The sequence below is a fragment of the Protopterus annectens genome, chromosome 2.part0, assembly GCF_019279795.1.
Source record: "Protopterus annectens isolate FY-2018-M chromosome 2.part0, PAN1.0, whole genome shotgun sequence".
Classification (NCBI taxonomy): Eukaryota; Metazoa; Chordata; order Ceratodontiformes; family Protopteridae; genus Protopterus; species Protopterus annectens.
Window position 1 is genome coordinate 1,839,383,645 of NC_056728.1, and position 18,146 is coordinate 1,839,401,790.

The 18,146-nt window shown below is 36.6% G+C and overlaps 1 protein-coding gene across 1 annotated transcript in view; it reads right to left on the reverse strand.

Moving 5' to 3' along the window:
- LOC122793654 (C-factor-like) overlaps nt 1-18,146 on the reverse strand; it is a 309,477-nt gene that overhangs the window by 290,934 nt on the left and 397 nt on the right. The window lies entirely within an intron of this gene.

An 18,146-nucleotide genomic window follows, 5' to 3' on the forward strand; every position in this document is an offset into this window, starting at 1 on the left:
GTATGCATTCTCTAAATACACGTGTGACTTGTCTTGCTGAGGTTCCTACAGTTGCAACTTGCATTTGCGTAAAAGCAATGTTGCAATGTTACATGTAATACACCTAGCAGTCTCAAGGCCTCATTTAAGCTAAGAGACTACATCCAGTCAAAGCCTGGGTCATAACCTCCATCCCGGGCACTAAGAAGACTTTTAAACTTGGGTGCAGATGTAGCCTGTCTGACACCCAAAGGTAGTAGATTCCATAATCTTGGGCCTAAAGAGGTGACAACATTTTTTGAGGTTAATATTAAGATTTGTTATCTCAGCCAACAAATTAGAATCCTTTGTGGGGAAATATCTATACGGTATGCATGACAAACAATTATTATTAGCAAACTTAGAATATATACCTTACCAAATAACAACTGATAATAATGTAATCCCTAAGGAAGTCCATTGATTAAGAACCAAATATTCTTTTGTTAAAGAATTTTGGACCCATTCATGTTTCCTAATATCTTTAATCTTGCACATACAAAAGGAAAAGCAGTTTTTCCATAACAGATCTAAGTTTTAAACAATATAAGCAATATTTAAGGGTGTTGAGAAATAACTGACTACAATCTATCCATTATGAGCAGGTAACTCTGTTATATGACTGTATTACTCTTTAGCTCAGACATCGAGTGTTTCTCTACCATTATTCTGTGCCAGACATATACAACCATCACTTCATCACTCTCAAAAACGAATATATATAATAGTTAAAAAGAAACAAAGAAGACAACAAATTATTTATTTATTTGCAAGGGGGGGGGGAGCCTCTGTACCTCTGACAATACCAAGATCATAGGAGTTTACTAGGCTATCAACCCAGAAGTCATTTCAAGCCTAGCTGTTTCACCCAATGTAATACCAAAGAAACTCTAGTCAATACCCAGGACTGTATTTAGTAATGACTGCCCATGTCCATGAGGGTTGTGGGCGCTATCCCCAGTAAGAATTTACGGTGCCCCATCCACTCGTCCAGGTTCCTTTTAAACAATGTCATAGAGGTGCTCTGTTTCACATGAATTGGCAGCCTATTCCAAAGATGAGACAGTCAACGGGAGACAAATCTGTCCCTACAGCATGTCCTATTCAAGTTGCAAGCCATATTTAGGTCCCTGGAATGGGTAGCGCTAGTCCCAATTGATTTACAGATATGCAGCAAATTCATTAGGTTTGGGTCTGAGATTGATCTGCATGCCAGGCATAAGTCTCCCCTAAGAAGTCTACATGATACAGAGTAAAGTGACAGGGACTTTACTCGGTCTGTGTAAGGCACGTGGTGGAGACCCTTGATTTTCTTTGTTATAAACCTCTGAGGTCTTCCAATTGCTGCAGGTGCTTTGTAAGGGACATGCCAAAAGGGGTGTTATACACAATTATGGGGCTGATTAGTGAAGAGTATAGAGGGGTTATAACTTCCTTTGCTCTAGAGGAGATGCCTTTACTAATCAAGTGTACTACATAGAAAGCCTTCCTTACTACAGTAGACAGATGGTAGTCAAAGTTAAGGTTGCAGTCAACTTGTGATCCGAAATCCCATATCACTTCGTAGGTACTTAGGGTATTGTTGTTGATCTGCTAGTGTGAAGAGAGATTGTTTTTGCCAAAGGGAATGATGATGCATTTCTTACCATTCATTTTGAGACTGTGACTAAGACACCAATCACTGGGCTCTGTAAGAGTCTCCTGAAGTATACTGACATCATTTAGGGATTCAATATTTGTACCTAGTTTGCAGCCATCCACAAACTTAGTCAGCCACAACCCCTTAGTTTTGGCCTGAACTTCTGAGAAGTATATACCAAACAGTAGGGGGCCTAGCACTGACCCCTGTGACACCCCACTGGTCAGTGCTGGGCCATCACTAAATATATTAACTCTGAGATCACACAACTTCCTAGCCCCTACTGCTCGATGAGCTCTCACTAGACTACATAGAATGATCAATGAAACAAAGAATCAATGGAATGCAGGATCCGTCAGCCAAATGAATGTCCCACCCACATCAGAATGTATAATGCTTGGTGTATTTATATATATTTCAGTTACAAGAGTCTAATATTCAACTCGTATGAGCTGAATTTGTTTAGGAACATACTGAAGCTGATCTCTCTGACTCAATTAGAACTGGGCCATCAGAAATGTAGAGAAACCATCATATGAGAGAATGGTCGGCAAGAGGGATAGGGCTACCAAATCTAGAATTATATTCATTATCATCAGTTATAAAAATAATATATCTTTGTATTAATAACACTTACACAGCTAGGTAGAAAGAGTTTTTAGGAATTTTTTTATAAATTCTAAACATTATAGATATTTAAATAATTATATCATATTAAATAACAGTCTACATTGGTTATTAAAGGATTACCTTATAGGAAAAAGTCACCAAACAAGTGACTCCTATTTCATTTCTACTATATTCGATACTTTTAAAATTTTATATATATGAACCTGATATATAATGCATGGATCTTCCTTATATTTCCAATGGCATATACCCAAAATAACATCTCCACCTCAAATTTAGAAGCAATGATCACATTTAAAGAGAAAAATCTGCTATATTGGTTTCAATTAATAAAAGATGAAAAGCTACATTTTCTTGATTATATTAAGAACAAATATAATTTAGATAAAGACGTGGTGGCTAGATGTACAATCCTGCAGACAACATGTAGAAGGGGAAATTAAGTTAATGCAACAAAGGATAAGAGAACATATCCCAAAATTAATTTAATATCTAATATTCTTAATGCAACAAACCACATTGGGACAGGGTCTCTTATTTAAATTATATAGAGTTGTAAGGAGAGAAACAAAAAGTTGCAATGACTATTATTGGAACTATTTTACCCAAATTAATAATAGACCTCCGAGTGAAGAAGGTAAAAAAATAATTCTAACATCTTCTAAACATGAAACTTCATCTCTTAGATGGAATCTCTTTACTTGGAAATTTTTGCATAGATTTTTCTTCACACCACATAAAATTGAATTAATGCTTAAGCAGAAACAAGTTTGTTGGAGATGTAAACAAGAACTTAAAGCTGATTAGCAACACATTTATTGACTGTACTATCTTAACACCTTATTGGAATAACATTAATCTTTTTCACTGGCTTTTTTGGAGATAAATTTGTTTTATCAAACTCACTAATCCTTTTTAGCACTCTTGTTCCTATATGTGTGAAAAATGAAGTATCATATTTTGTGGTCTATACTATCTAAAGCGAGAAGGGTTATAACTCAGAATTGGAAGAACGACTCTAAACCCGCCTTCAAAGAATTTCTAAATATTGGAGCTGAAGTCTGTGACCTGGAAATCATTACAACTAAGTCAAGAATAATCAGGGTTACCTCTTGCTACAATGCAAGGACAAAACTCAGAGACCTGCCTGATAAGCAAAAATAACTGCAATTTAGATTTAATGCAATGTATAATAACTTGAATGACTTGATGGTTAATGGACACTCCTGTAAATAGTTGTTTTTCTTTTGTGTATGAGGTTTAGTTGACATTTTTTATTATGTTCATAAATCTCTCACTGTAAATATTGTTGTGATTATTTTACAAATTAAAAATCCAATAAAAAACTTTAAAAAAAGAAATGTAGAAAAGACAGGCAAGACTGATACAGACATAAATAGGGGTGGGTTTTACTTCTGCTTCTTTAGATTTATAAAAGCTGACAACCTATTGCAGTCGCCTCAAGCATCCAAATATTTTTTATTTGTTTTATCTAGTGCTATGCTGTTTGATCCATTTTTTCCTTCATCCAAACCTCCTTTTCCACAGCCATAACCTAGCATCCAGTGCCACCCTTAAGGTTATGCCTTAATCAGGACTTCGTCTTCACTTATCAGGGCTGCTTCTCAAATTGTTTTAACTAGATATATGTGTAATTCTTTTTATTCATGTGATCGGTAAAGGACACCAAATAGGAACAATAATTTCTATAGCTTAAGATATGCTTTTTAATAAAGACTTAAAGAACACAGTTTTAATATGAATTTTATATTATCTGGCTCTGTGATGTAGCAAGATGGAGCCTTTGTGGCAAAAATTAGGAGGTGTATCACCCAGCAGGATAAAAGCATTCTCATCAAACTAAACAAACAACCTAGAGGACAAATAAAGTCTACCAAAGCCACATATGAGGTAAATTTGGCCTCCCAGGCCAAGGAGAACCACAAGGCATTCTTTAGCTATGTCTGCAACCTCAAAGGCAATACACAGTTTTGTGCAGATCTCATTGTTAATGGAGCCATCTATACTGAGTTAGAAGATGTAGCAAACCTGCTGGCAGACAAACTCAGCTCTAACTTTACCCCTCTTTCTTCTCGTCAACCTTTCCTCAGAAAATCCCATCAAATATAACCCCCCCCCATACTATCATTAGGGAACAGGTCCTCAATGCTCTTTGTCTCTCAAAGCCCAAGAGCACTGCATTGATGGGCCCAGACAATATCCCAGGATGCCTTCTAAATTACATGAAACATGACCTAATGGTTCACACTGTTTACCTTGACCTGGTCAAGGCATTTGACACAGTACCCCACTCAGGCATTGCTGACAAACTTGAGAGGATAGGTATACACCCTTATGTCAACCAGCAGATAGCCAGCTGGCTCACAGACAGGACCAAGGAAGATAGAATTGAGGAGTCCACCTCTACAAAGAGGCTGGTCACTGCCCTCAGGGATTGGTCCTAGGACTGCTTCTGTTTGGCATTTACTTCTCAGAGGTGGAGGCCAATGTCAAGGTTCTCTGACCAAATTTACAGATGATTTCAAATTAGGAGGAGTCATAGAATTCCCCACCAACACTAATGTTCTCCATTTAGGGCTGGCACAGACAAATATATTGTATCAGAGCCATGTGTCTACAGCAATGAGGAAATCATTCTATTGTGTGCAACTTATAAACAAAGGTATGGCATCTAGGTCCAAGGCGGTCATTGTTCCACTGTATTCAGCATTCATCAGACCTATTACTGGGAAGAATGCCCCCTCTGATATGAACCTAACCAGACATATACAACAATTGGAACATATATCATTTCTGTGTTCATATATTCTACTTTTTTCAGACTGAAAAGTGACATAACATTTCAGAAGGGAAATTGTGCCACTAGTAGAGTGGTATACTTAGCTACCTGCTCTATACGCACTACATTTTGCATAGGCAAGACCGAGCGTCCCCTCAAGACTAGAATATATGAACATAGAAATGATATAAAAAATAAAAAAACAAAGTAGTGCATTGTTTAAGCATTCCCAGAATTGTTTAAATTTAAAAAAATGTGTGCTTGGTATTGTGGAGCATGTAAAGCCTGAACCCCGGGGTGGTGACTTGAGAAATCTGGCAAAGAAAAAAGAAACTGAGTGGCAGCTATGTTCCCTCCAGGGATAAATGATGCTATATCCATTATTACTATGCTACATGAAAGAGCAGACAAACTTTATTTTTTTAACACTTCTGTCACTGGATTGATATAACATGCAAGTATATGTAAATTAACATATATATATATATATATATATATATATATATATATATATACATACATACATATATATATATATATAGATACACAAAAATATTTTTGTAAATATAAAAGTTAATATGTTTTATATTGACATATAGCATGCTTTTAAAAAAGAGAGGGTGGAGACTTATGGTTGTGTGAAGTTGTAATTTTGTGACATCTGTTGTGTGGACTGGTTAGCAGAGTTGTCTATTGTGTTTAAAATGGTATATAAAGTGCTTTCAGGTGGTTGTTGAATTATTCTGATGCAGTCTTTGCTGTTAAGAGATGAAAGTGCTTAATTTTCAGTTTTATAATAAAACAGTGTGAACCTGGAGGAGCCTGGATCGTTCTTTCTACATATCCACAAAATAAACAGCACCTTAATCACCTATTCCAAATACTTAAACCTTGCCTGTGATATAAATAGGACCTACTGGAAAGATAGGTATGTATCGCAGAGACTACCCCATCTATGGAACTGGCTCCCCAGCCATGTGAAGCAGAGCTCCTCCCTAACCCAATTCAAATGTAACTTGGATAACTGGATGGGGAACAGGAAGTTCTCCCTGTTTTGGCACCTATATCTCTAATGGGCACAGGCAGCCTATAAATGGTTCATCTCCCAGGCCTCTGCTTGTAAATGTTTAATCTCCCAAGACCCTGCTTACACTTATCAAGATACCAGAACTTGTCAGAGATTTGGGATGCATGGCTAGACTTACAAAGGCCCTAGTGGTCATTAGCCTAGTACACACCTATGAACTTTACAGTAATCCAGGCAATTGGGGTTTGATTAGCAGCCCTGGCAAAAGACAACGAAGGTAGATAGGAAGAGAAGTGAAGCAATGTGGCCTGCTCTCTTCTTCTCTCCTGGGGGGGGTGGAGATGAGGGTAGGCACTCAGTGACAGTCTACAGTAATGTGATTTGTCCAGTGAAGATGGGAAAATACTTATTGTGCGTGTAGAGGCTATTTGCAGACAACAGTCCTTGGAAGGAATTAGGAATGACCAGTGTGGACAGCCCATTGCATCTCCCCTTTTGGCTCTGCAAGCCAGATGTTAAATCCCCCAATCACCCTTAATGGCTGTCTAAATGATGGCATGTTTTGGCTGATCCTTGCTCCAGTGAAGGAGAAACAAACTGGCTGGGAAGGGGTTGATGGTAAAAAGGCAGTGGGAGTAAAGACTGAAAAAATATATGAAATATATGAATTCTATAATACTGGTGAACATGTTTTACTGCAATATTCAAAACTGATATTAATTTTAATATGACTAATCCTAGGCAAACTGTGACAGCTACCTAACTTCATGTTTCTTTTGAGCAATGTATGAGTATATGCTATGCAAATCAAATGGTGCTAACTGGTCAATGTAAATTGTTTAATTCCATGGTAAACTTTGTGCCATATAATTAAGGGCAACTTACAACAAGTTATTATATTACAGCATCCCTTAAATGACCATAAATGTATTTTAATTCAAATATGGCCTATTCCTGTAACAATGGTCAGTAATCTACTGACTGATTCAGTTATTGAGCAAGTGGATTACAAAGCACTAGTATCACACTAAATTATTCAACAGCTTGCACATGTTTGAGTGAATCTGCCTTCTACGCTTGCAGGAATGCTTCTGCTCTGCTTATTATTTTCTTATGCAACACAGATCTCAGTATGTAGCCTAGGACCTCGTTATGTCCTTGGATATCCAGAAACTAAATCTGTTCACCCTGCACAGACTTAATCCCAGCTAATAAACAGAAAGAAAGCAATTCAAAAGAATGGCAAGCAAAGAAGATAAACATGCTTTTTTTGTTTTCTCAGGAATCTTTTGAAAACTACATAGAAGACCGAGAGTAAAATGTAGACCACCAATGAAAGACAAAGACAAAAGCTAAGGTGGGGTACAAGGTAGTCATCGGTAAAGTTTGAGAATATTTCAGATCAAAAGGCAATTAGAATTCTTTATTAACCTGTATCACTGACTGAACACCTGACAAATTAAATTAGACACACAAGAATGAAACACATCTATCTCTTGGATATGGTATTTACTATTCTTCTAAAAAGTAAAGAAGTTAAATATTATACAAATATAAATATAAAATATATTTCTACTTTTCTTGTTCGAGTCGAGTTTCACTTGTACCGTAAAGCTTACTTGAGACATATTGTTGTCTCTACAGAGATTATAAATATAAAATATAAATGTATTATATAAATATAATTTGTTGTGATCCCTTAAATGGGGCGCTTGGCACCCCCACATCCAGAAGAAACCACTTCAGAGACACAAGAGATATAGTTTCCCTTGATTCCTCGGAGAGTAACGGTTGTGACCCTGCATGAGCATGCAGCCCTTAAAGACCGAAAACACAGGTTTAGGAACAGTTTTGCTCTTGCAGTTTTACTTTCGATTTTGTATGTAATACACCAGTGATTTCATTCTACACAATGAATGAAAAGGTCAATGAATGGACACAGCTGATAAAAATGGATGACAGAAAATATTCTCAATGACTTATGTACCTGTGCATGCACAAATGACAAGCAAAAACATAACAAGAAAACTTACGTGGTAGGAGACACGTCTGAAAGTTTCAAGGAAACTGATAATAAACTGATCCAGCCTTCCAGGTATGGCTGAGTAATACCAATGTTCAAAGATGCCTTCGGTGTAAACCTCAGAATAAAAGGCTATTTATTTCTAACTAGGTAAGGCCATAAGCTACAAGCATAACTTTTAAAGGGTGACCATTAAAAGAATCATTAGGCATATGAGTTTCAGGATAACTCAGAAGCTTTAGATGAGTTGAGTAATGGACTCAGTTATACAGAACACAAATGGGCACAGAGCAATTCAAACGTAGGCCTACAACATAGTGCTCTAGCATATGATAGCCCTAACTATCTACAATACAAGAAGTAGAAATGCAGTAACAACAGTGTTATAGTACCACTACAGAGTATGATAACAGTCTAGTAAACGTCATCTGGCACAAAGCCATCACACTGAAATGAGAACCAGTTACACCAGTTCATACTTTTCCATGTGCTCTTGATTCACTCTCCACCTATCTAGCTTTCACCCACACACACCTTTGTCAGAACACATGTTGTCCCAAATACACATATGCCACAGCAATCAAACGAAAATGTTAATCAATCTCAAGTGCTCACATGCCTACATAATACATCCTCTTACTAATACACTAATACATTGGCATGGAAAACAACTAACTGGCTTCTTTAACAAGACCACTCCACAACCTTTTATTGTCATTATTATAATTTAGAATTTAATAAAAATGCCCTAATAACTAGGTACTAGCTATGACAGCATTCTACATTTGCAGGAACAAAGTGATCAGATACATGTAGCAATACTGAAAAGGCCATAGGCACAAGGAGCTTAACAAAACTGTGCAACTGATTGAGATATGTCTCACACAGAAAACACTGCACTCCATTTACACCTCAGAAAATCTTTACAAGCAAGTGCTCCAGAAAATTCAGGCTCTTGTCAAGTTCATGCCTGGTTGGTCTACACAGCTTCATTGAAGGATAGTTTTGGAGCAGTTAAGCTTAAACTTATTCTGTATTATTTGCAGAGAGGTGCACATAATGGTAGCTGCTGTAGTTTTCTGAAAGCATATTTAACTGAGGTAGGGTATTAATAATCATCACCTTCGTACACAGTCCATCCATATTCCTTCAGGCAGCAAGGGTTATAACTACAGCTTTTTATCTCATACATAAAAGTGACAAACTTACAGTCTCACATGGACACATACTCTGCACTGAAACAGTATATTCACTGCACCAGTACAGGACAGAAATCTGACCAAATATCCCTACATATACATGAGCTGTCTGCATGGGTTCAGCTTCCAACAATCCAAGGGGTGGAGCCAAGTCTTTTAAGAATGGAATATCCTATGTACCTGTGAATAGGTACTAAATTCCCTTCTCTTAAACCAGATCAACACACCAGTGCCTTTATGTTTTTATACACTTTGCAGAGATGACACATTAACTACATATTCAAATGTTCCCTTAAGGTTATATAACCTCAACTAAAGGGTTGTTTAATATCACCAGCAATGGAACCAGTTTCCTTATTGAGGTTTTTCCTCCTCAGATTAATTTTTCTCTGCACTTATGTAAGCCTTAGTTCGGAACTTGGCAGCTCCACTAACTCCTCAGTAGCTGATCTCTAATGAAAATGAACAATATTTCTCCTGGTTGGTGATCTAGTTGTTTCCAAGCATCAGAATCATATGTCAATATGTCCACACTTTCATCTCCACCACCCAAAAAACTATCCTGGTTCTCCTATGTTCACAACAGCATGGACCATATATCCATAATTCTATATGTAAGCTGCTTCTCTAAGGTCACAACTGGCAGATTCTGCTTCCTCATTATGTGACCAAACTAATAGCAAAAGTATGTGCATTTGTCACATACTATGCAGGAGCCCTACCCATGTTTATAATTTTGAAAAATAATACAAAAACACCTCAGTTTAAATAAATTTTACCAAATTAGACATAATATGAAAACATTGGTCAAGAATAGATACAACTTCTATAACAATTATTTAATATTTAGAGAAGTTTTAGCCAGTTTAGAGAAATAAAATGTAAGTTAGTATAATATAAACAGAAATTACAATATGAAGTGAGAGAAAACAGTGGTACATTTAGATAAGATAGTTGGGGGAGAGAAATTGATTGAAGTAAGGAAATGAGTGAAGGAGGAGGAGTAAGGAGGTGTAAGGTATCAGTAGGTACTTGTGAGGCAGTTATTGGGTCTAGTGTAGATTCTAGTGTAGACCACCATGCTCTAAAATATCACCACATTCTTAACTGAACATATAATGGGAAAAAAAAATTTTTACAGGGCACAAGCCCCCCTGCACCCACTACCCCATTAAAAATGAAAATCATATTCATAATTCTGTGTTTGGTCATGAACATTGAGATATTTTAATATATGGTGAAACTGGGTGAACTACCAATATTTAGGCAACCAGCTAAGTTAGTATACAGTCTGTATGTGCTGCAGATTGCCTCTTGGGACTAGTTGCTTTGCTGAGGGGAAGAAAGAAAGGTGTAAATGAAGTAAAATGCAACAAATATTGGGAATGCAAGTGTAGTAATCCCAGAAGGGGGGATGGGGGTATTTGCCTGAAATAAAAAAAATCCAGTAACATTAATCACTGTTACAATGAGAAGGGAATGGTCATCAGATAACTGAGTACAACAGGAAAGCATCAGCTGTGACTAATATAAGGCATATCATTTGGCAGCTGTTGGAAGTTAAGCTACAGAAATTCTCTGAAATGAATGGCTAGTGATCAGGTAAAAGTCTTAGCACTCCATATACTAGTACCATATAGTTTACACTGTCATAATCTTTAAAATACCATTGAATTAGCAGTCATAAGAGTACTCTGGGATCACTACATGACTTGGGGGGGGGGTGTGGATTAGCCTGTCTGCTCTCAACATGGTTGACAATGACCATCTCTTTTACATCACTCTACCTTTAGCCACCTGCTAGGAAGTCTGTTCCATGAGAAATTGTGCGAGCACAGACTACGGTTACTAGGATCTGTGCTAACATGGTCATGTGGCAGTCCATATGAACACTGTCCATGAAACATACAGAAAAGGGACAAATAATGAATCTATATTTTCATGTAGATTCAAAGACAGCAAATAAGGAATTGTAAACATATATTAAAAAATGGAGGGCAGGTAGAATATAAGTACAATGATAAGTATGTAGGGTGGGATAACCAGAGTCAAAACATCATTAGAGGTTACATACGAGTCTGTACCCTGTGAAGTACTGCTCATATAGTCTTATCACAGCCCATTTGTCTTGGCAGGGTCTGAAAGTTCTTGACGTAGTAGTCTGCTAAACTTTCAAAACAGGCATAGTCCACACCTGTCATATATAAAATGCTACAGACGTTTTAATTAACTACAGAAATGAGTATGTCAATATCAGCCAAGCAGTTCACATTTGTAGTTGACTATGAGGAGGGAAGAAAATGCCAAGTATACTGACTAAGGGCTCAGTGTTAAAAAGTGTGCAGAATAAAGTTTTATCACCTCTAAAGAACTTGTAGCCCAATGCAAATAACTTCAACCTAGCTAATCTATCATCAAAAGAAAGTTGTTGAGCAATACTCAGTCTTTCGGTAAAAAAATTCTGCATCAATCCAAGACTCAAAATGCTGAAACATATTCTATATAAAGCTAAACTGATGCTTCTATAAGGGAACCATGACATCACAGTGTCTAGAAGTAACTATTTGCAATAAATTTCTGATAATTATAAAATACATATGCATAATCATGACTATGCTGCTGTTAAAATTCAAGACCCTTTCACTCATGATGCTATGGTCCTTAACACACTCAAATGCTGGCAGCATTTCACTGTTAACAGAATGTGAATATGAATTGTTGTTTTAACTAAAGGGAAATAAGTTAAATTTTGTAATATAAAATGATATTTCTTTCTTAGATACCCATTGAAATAAGGAGTCCATATATCAGTGAAGATTGTTCTTATCCCCAGGGTAGTGACCATAGATCCTACTTTAGAATCATCAGTGTACTTGCCTGCCCAAATATGGTCCATGGAAGGAAAAGTGGGCATAAATATATTAAAAAGGAAAGGTCACAAAACTGAACATTGTGGGTCACTTTTACAATATCAGAATATAAATATTTTACCATAACTTAGCAAATTTGATACAATAAGCAACTATTGATACAGTTGATTCATTTATTTACTGACATTTGATTACCAGGAAAGTCTGACTGGGTATGTGCCCATTTTCAGCAGAAGCCCAAGAAGAAAAGCTTCAAAGTATTATACAAACATATAATTACAATAATTTTACAATCTTCAAAAATAACATAAAACATATACAGTTTAAATAAATTCTACCAAATTAGACATAAAGTGAAAATATTGTAATATAAACAGAAATTACAATATGAAGTGAGAGAAAAAAACAACATTATGGCACATTTATTTATTTATTTTTATTTTTATTTCTTTTTATTTAACATTTGTTGACCGGGAAAGTCCGACTAGGTTCCACAGATCCTGTTTTCAGCGGAGGCCCGGGGAGAAATGCTTTTAGAATATCAGAATATAAATATTTTACCATAACTTGGCAAATTTGATACAATAAGCAACTACTGATACAGTTGATTCATTTATTTACTGACATTTGATTACCAGGAAAGTCTGACTGGGTATGTGCCCATTTTCAGCAGATGTTACACATCCACTGCCCTACTTCTCCTGGCATAGCTGGCAATACCTCACATCGTCCCACTCCTTACCTGTATCCATCAGTTCAATACCTTCCCTTCAGTCGATAGAAAGTAGATAGAAAGTTCAGTAGATAGAAAGTCAGACAGAAATTGATTGAAATAAGGAAATGAGTGAAGAAGGGGGAGTGAGAATGTTTAAGGTATTACTGGGTACGTGTTCATATTTAAGGATGTAGTTTGTCCTGGGGCTGGGGAAGAATTTACACATATTTTGGCTAGGAAGTATTTCAGAATGATTTACAGGACTGAAGGGAGGGTATTGAACCATTGGATACAGGTAAGGAGTGGGACGATGTGAAGTATTGCCAGCTATGCCAGGAGAAGTAGGGCAGTGGATGTGTAACATATGCCAGCACAGCTAGCTGGAATTTAGTAAATAATTATATGTTATTTGAATATCAAACTGATTTGTACAGATGCTAGTGTTGAAAATGTATTTGTAAAGTTGCTTGTTAAAAATGTGCCAATGTGCCTTGCTGGATAGAAAAAAATATGCATGTATTATTGCAACTGTTTAAATGTATATGTTTCAACAAATGATACTAGAAGAGAAGAGGTTAATCTCAAACTTTGAAAATAGTTTGAAATTAAATTACCTGGCTTAGGCCATAAAGATTGTATCTTACAGTTCTCAATGCAGCCAGAGACAAAAAGTCTGTACTAAGAAACTTCCTGCATTGTCATTGGGGTGAACTAACTGCTACTCTGGAAGGGTGGAGGTCTGAAATTGTTTTACGACATCCCGGAGCTGCAGCAAGGCTCTGTGTGTGTGTATTATTAACACATATGTGCTAAATCCTAACAGCTTCTAGCCAAGGGGGGAAGCATGGGAACCAGAATTCAGATGACCATATGTATGTGATGTCATTCTGTATTCTATCACTAAAATAATGTTTAATACTACATGAAACAGAAGTCTCAAAGCACTCTGTTTTTGTAACCTGACAAAGAAGATCTCTCACTTACTTCATCTTGCCTTGCTCTAGTAAGTAATCAAGGAATAATAATTCTTTAGATCAGTCAAAAAATTAGTTAAGTATTGTTTCTGTAACTGTGTCAACCTGTCCACCTGTGTTATTTTTAATATTTCCTGTGACTGAAACTGGTGTTTACTGCAATGAGATATTTAGTATTTTCACATTATTTTACTATTTATTATTAAATATATTTAAACTTTTCATTGTGGCTGGTCTTTTAGAGAATATTTTAATCTCTGAGAGTACTTATATATGTGTGGTGACAGCTCTGGCTGCTCATGAAAGCCTTGCTGTTGGTCAAACTACCATTTGTATTAGTATTAATTCCACTCAGTATAATTGGGTACCCTTGCAAGAGCCTTAGAGTAGCTGACTTTGGAGTGTCTAGTGGCGATGTAACTACCTTATAGTCTGGGCAGAAGGGGGCATACCTAGTAAATCTGTGCCAGCCTTTCCCAGGTGTGTGTGTGTGTGTGTGTGTGTGTGTGTGTGTGTGTGTGTGTGTGTGTGTGTGTGTGTGTGTATATATACAAATCAAATCTCAAAGAGTGTGTGTGTCATCTGCTTGGAACAGGGGCACGAAGCACTGGTTTCACAGAGAAGGTGTTAGAGGACTTGGCATGGACACTCAGCTGAGGACTGAACTCTACAGTTGTGCCAGTGGGGAGTCTCATTGTGGCCCTGGAGAGAGAGAGTGAAACCCAGACCCCAGACTGAGTATGTTCCCCATGTGCTTTTAAGGGAAAATTGTACTTGAGGCAGATAGCTGCATCTGGAAATACTGGGTGTATCCATTTTTGTTCCAGTTGTATGTCCCTCTCCAGTGTCAGTGGTGATAGATTCAGGCACCTTGATTACTGGCTCAGAGAGGGGATGTCACAAGGAGTTGCAGGCCTCAGCAACATGGTACAAGTACAGAGCATGCCCAGCAGATTTGATAGGCTTGTGGACAGAGTAGAGTTTTTGGTCACTGAATCATAATAACCAACTGGGAGCATAATTATGTAGAATGGTATTTAATGTTGGACAACCAGAGGGGATCCTGGATAATTTTACAGGTGATTGATGACATAGTTATGTCATCCTGGTGATGACAAGGTTTTAATAACAGGCTGCTGTTATATTGTATCAAAAGCCTTGGATAAGTCAAACTATATTACCTCAACAGGGAATCCAGAATCAATGCATCAGTTACATTAATATGAAAATTAATTAATTTTTGAGTTCATGAATGACAATGAAAGAATCCATGTTAACATCAAAACATAATATCTTAGATGACATTAAGCATAATAAGGTTTTTGTAGTATTTATCAGTCTTACAAGTTAAATAACAGGTCTGTAGTTGTCCACATATCTGATGTACCCCCTTCATGAACTGGCACCACAACAGCCTCACATCCCATTTCTGGTAGATAACCTGAAGAATGATTTTCTAAATACATATGGTAGATATGGGAGAATGACTTTTTAATCTTACAAAGAAAACAACTAAGGCCATCAGGGCTAGGGCCAGCATGAACCCTTATTTTATATAGAGCCTTAGAAGAACAAGAAAGTCATGAACAAAAACATTTACTTATGACCTCATCAAATTACTAGAATGGAAGTCCCATCCAATGTATGTTTAAAGAAAATTGCTAAAGAGCTCAGTTGTTTGATTACAGCTGGAAATGTCACCATCATCCATCTTGCAGTAATATTTGCTCTTTGTGCTTTACAGTAAATTTACAAATGTCTACAGAAGGATTTCTTGTTATCCGCTCTTTGAACTACCAAACTGTATTCATATGCATACATGTTAGGGGGTGCACCCCCCTGCAAAAATCTCTTATTTGATTTATATGTTATGTATTATGACTTTATAAACATGTCATTTTTCAATGTGGCTATTGGCTCCATGATACTTAGTTTTATGATATGGCAAGAATTCCTTAAACAAGACCTTAAATGTATAGCATTTTTCGTAACTTCAATCCTCAGTGACGAAAACCACAAATTTTATGAGGAATAGACCAAAAGTATGAGGTGAAAATCTGGACATTCCGAGGAAATCTGGACAGTTGAGAGGTATGCTACAATTTGATTACTAATTCTTTTACACATGCTCATAGGATGCCTCCTGATTCGCAGTGCAATAATGTCAGATCCTTTTATATGATGGATCTCAATTAGTAATAACAAGTACTAAACTCATCACCCTAACGCACACACATACACTGGTGAATACTTTAATTCCAAACTAAAATCATTATCAACAAGCCTGTATACTTTGCCTTCAAGCGATGGGGATGGCTATCGGTGTCAATTCGTATAAGTTTCCCATCAGATAATTACTATTTTACATAAAAGGAGCTGCAACATTTCTCTTTCATTCAAAATTCTATTATAAACAGACCTCACTGAGACAGGCTGGCTCAAAATAATTGGTAATAATTGGTCTGAGTAGTTGTATGAATAGACCATTGTGTTACTTCTTTTCCTTGGCTAAAACAAGCCTATATATATGTCATTTCTGATGTAAAAATACTGCTTATTGTGTGCAGTGCACTGTGTGCTTCAAGGAAGGTGAACAAGCAATGTAAAAATGTAGAAAGATATATTACTGTGATATGGAAATAGTATATATATATACATATATATATATATATGTATATATATATATATATATATATATATATATATATATATATATATATATATATATATATATATATGTATATTTTTTTTTTGTTTGTTTTTTATATACATTTACATACATACACACACACACACACACACACACACACACACACACACACACACACTTTTCTGCAGGACACAACTACCCAAATCAGAAACGTCCTGTAAAAGTGAAAAATCGTTTCTAGATTGTAACCCTTTCTAAGAAGCATACATTTTTTTACTAGCACACCCTGAGACCAAGTCCCCTACCTACTAGATGCGCAAATTTCTCTTCTAAACAGTCACTGCTCCTCTTCAACCTGAATTATGGAAAAAATAATCACAGCCTGCCACATCTATAATTTTAATAGCCTGCCGTACTAAATGTGTAGCCAGGTGTACTTGCGGTACTCAACTGGGTACATTTTTTTTAAATCTAAAAATAATAATGTCTGCACATTTGTACGCAGAATGCTCACAAATTGGACTGCTTATAAAACAAACATTTTAAAAGCATAGGAGATAAGAAGTGAAATGTTGCCTTCATAAGCCCTGACTATGGGGTATTGTTTGACAAGGTGGCCTTTTTTAAATGTTAGGTGGCCGTGGGTTGGTGGGGGGGTCGCACATCTCAAATGCTATAATTTACGTACATCTTTATTACCTTTGACCCCCCAATTCAGCTTCGCCTCTCCGAGGTATATTGAATGACTTCATAAACACAGAATTGTTCACATAACTGAACTAAGCCTTTAAAGGATACTTTACCAAGCAATAATAGCTGCAATGAGACTAGCCTCGTATAGGGTTGCCACCTTTCCAAATGCCCAAAGTGGGACATTTGTGCTACAAACATCAGATTTTGCAGGGCAAAACATACCCACGGCCAGTACAAAGGACAGAACTTCAGTTTTTTGCCTGAATAAAAGTGTATTCTTGTAGCATTTTAGTTCTTTATTCTGTTTCCTATAACATTTAGGTGTTTCAGATACAGAATAACTGTTTTATGTGACTATTACATAAAATATAGAAAATAATTTTGTCCTAAAATCTCAGGACATTTGCCATTTTTTCACATTGTTTGCAGGACACAACTGCCCAAAGAGGGACTGTCCCTCGCAAGGTGGGACAGGTGGTAACCCTAGCCTCGTATAAAAATGCATACTACTCTGTGAAATAAGAAAGCGTGCCTCTTTGCGAACCTCCTATATGACTTTCAAAGGCCAGCGTCATTATTTTAATGCTCAGCGGTTGAGATATATGGATGGGGTTACACCTCTCAACCTCTTAGCACAAGAAATCTGGACAAGAATTAAAATAATGGGGGGGGGGGTCGAAAACCCAAAAATAGGGACCGATTTTAAATACTGCTCTAATAAACTTAGAAAGTTGCTATAACAGGATTTGTTTCAGCATGCATTTTCTGAAGGCTATGAAGTCTAAAGTTCAAACGTATGTCACTGTTTAGTGACTTCAACCCTCAATGATTTACCAAAAAAAAAACTACACATTTTATGAGGAAGAGACTAAAAATATGAGACAAAAAAACCGGACATTCTGCGAAAA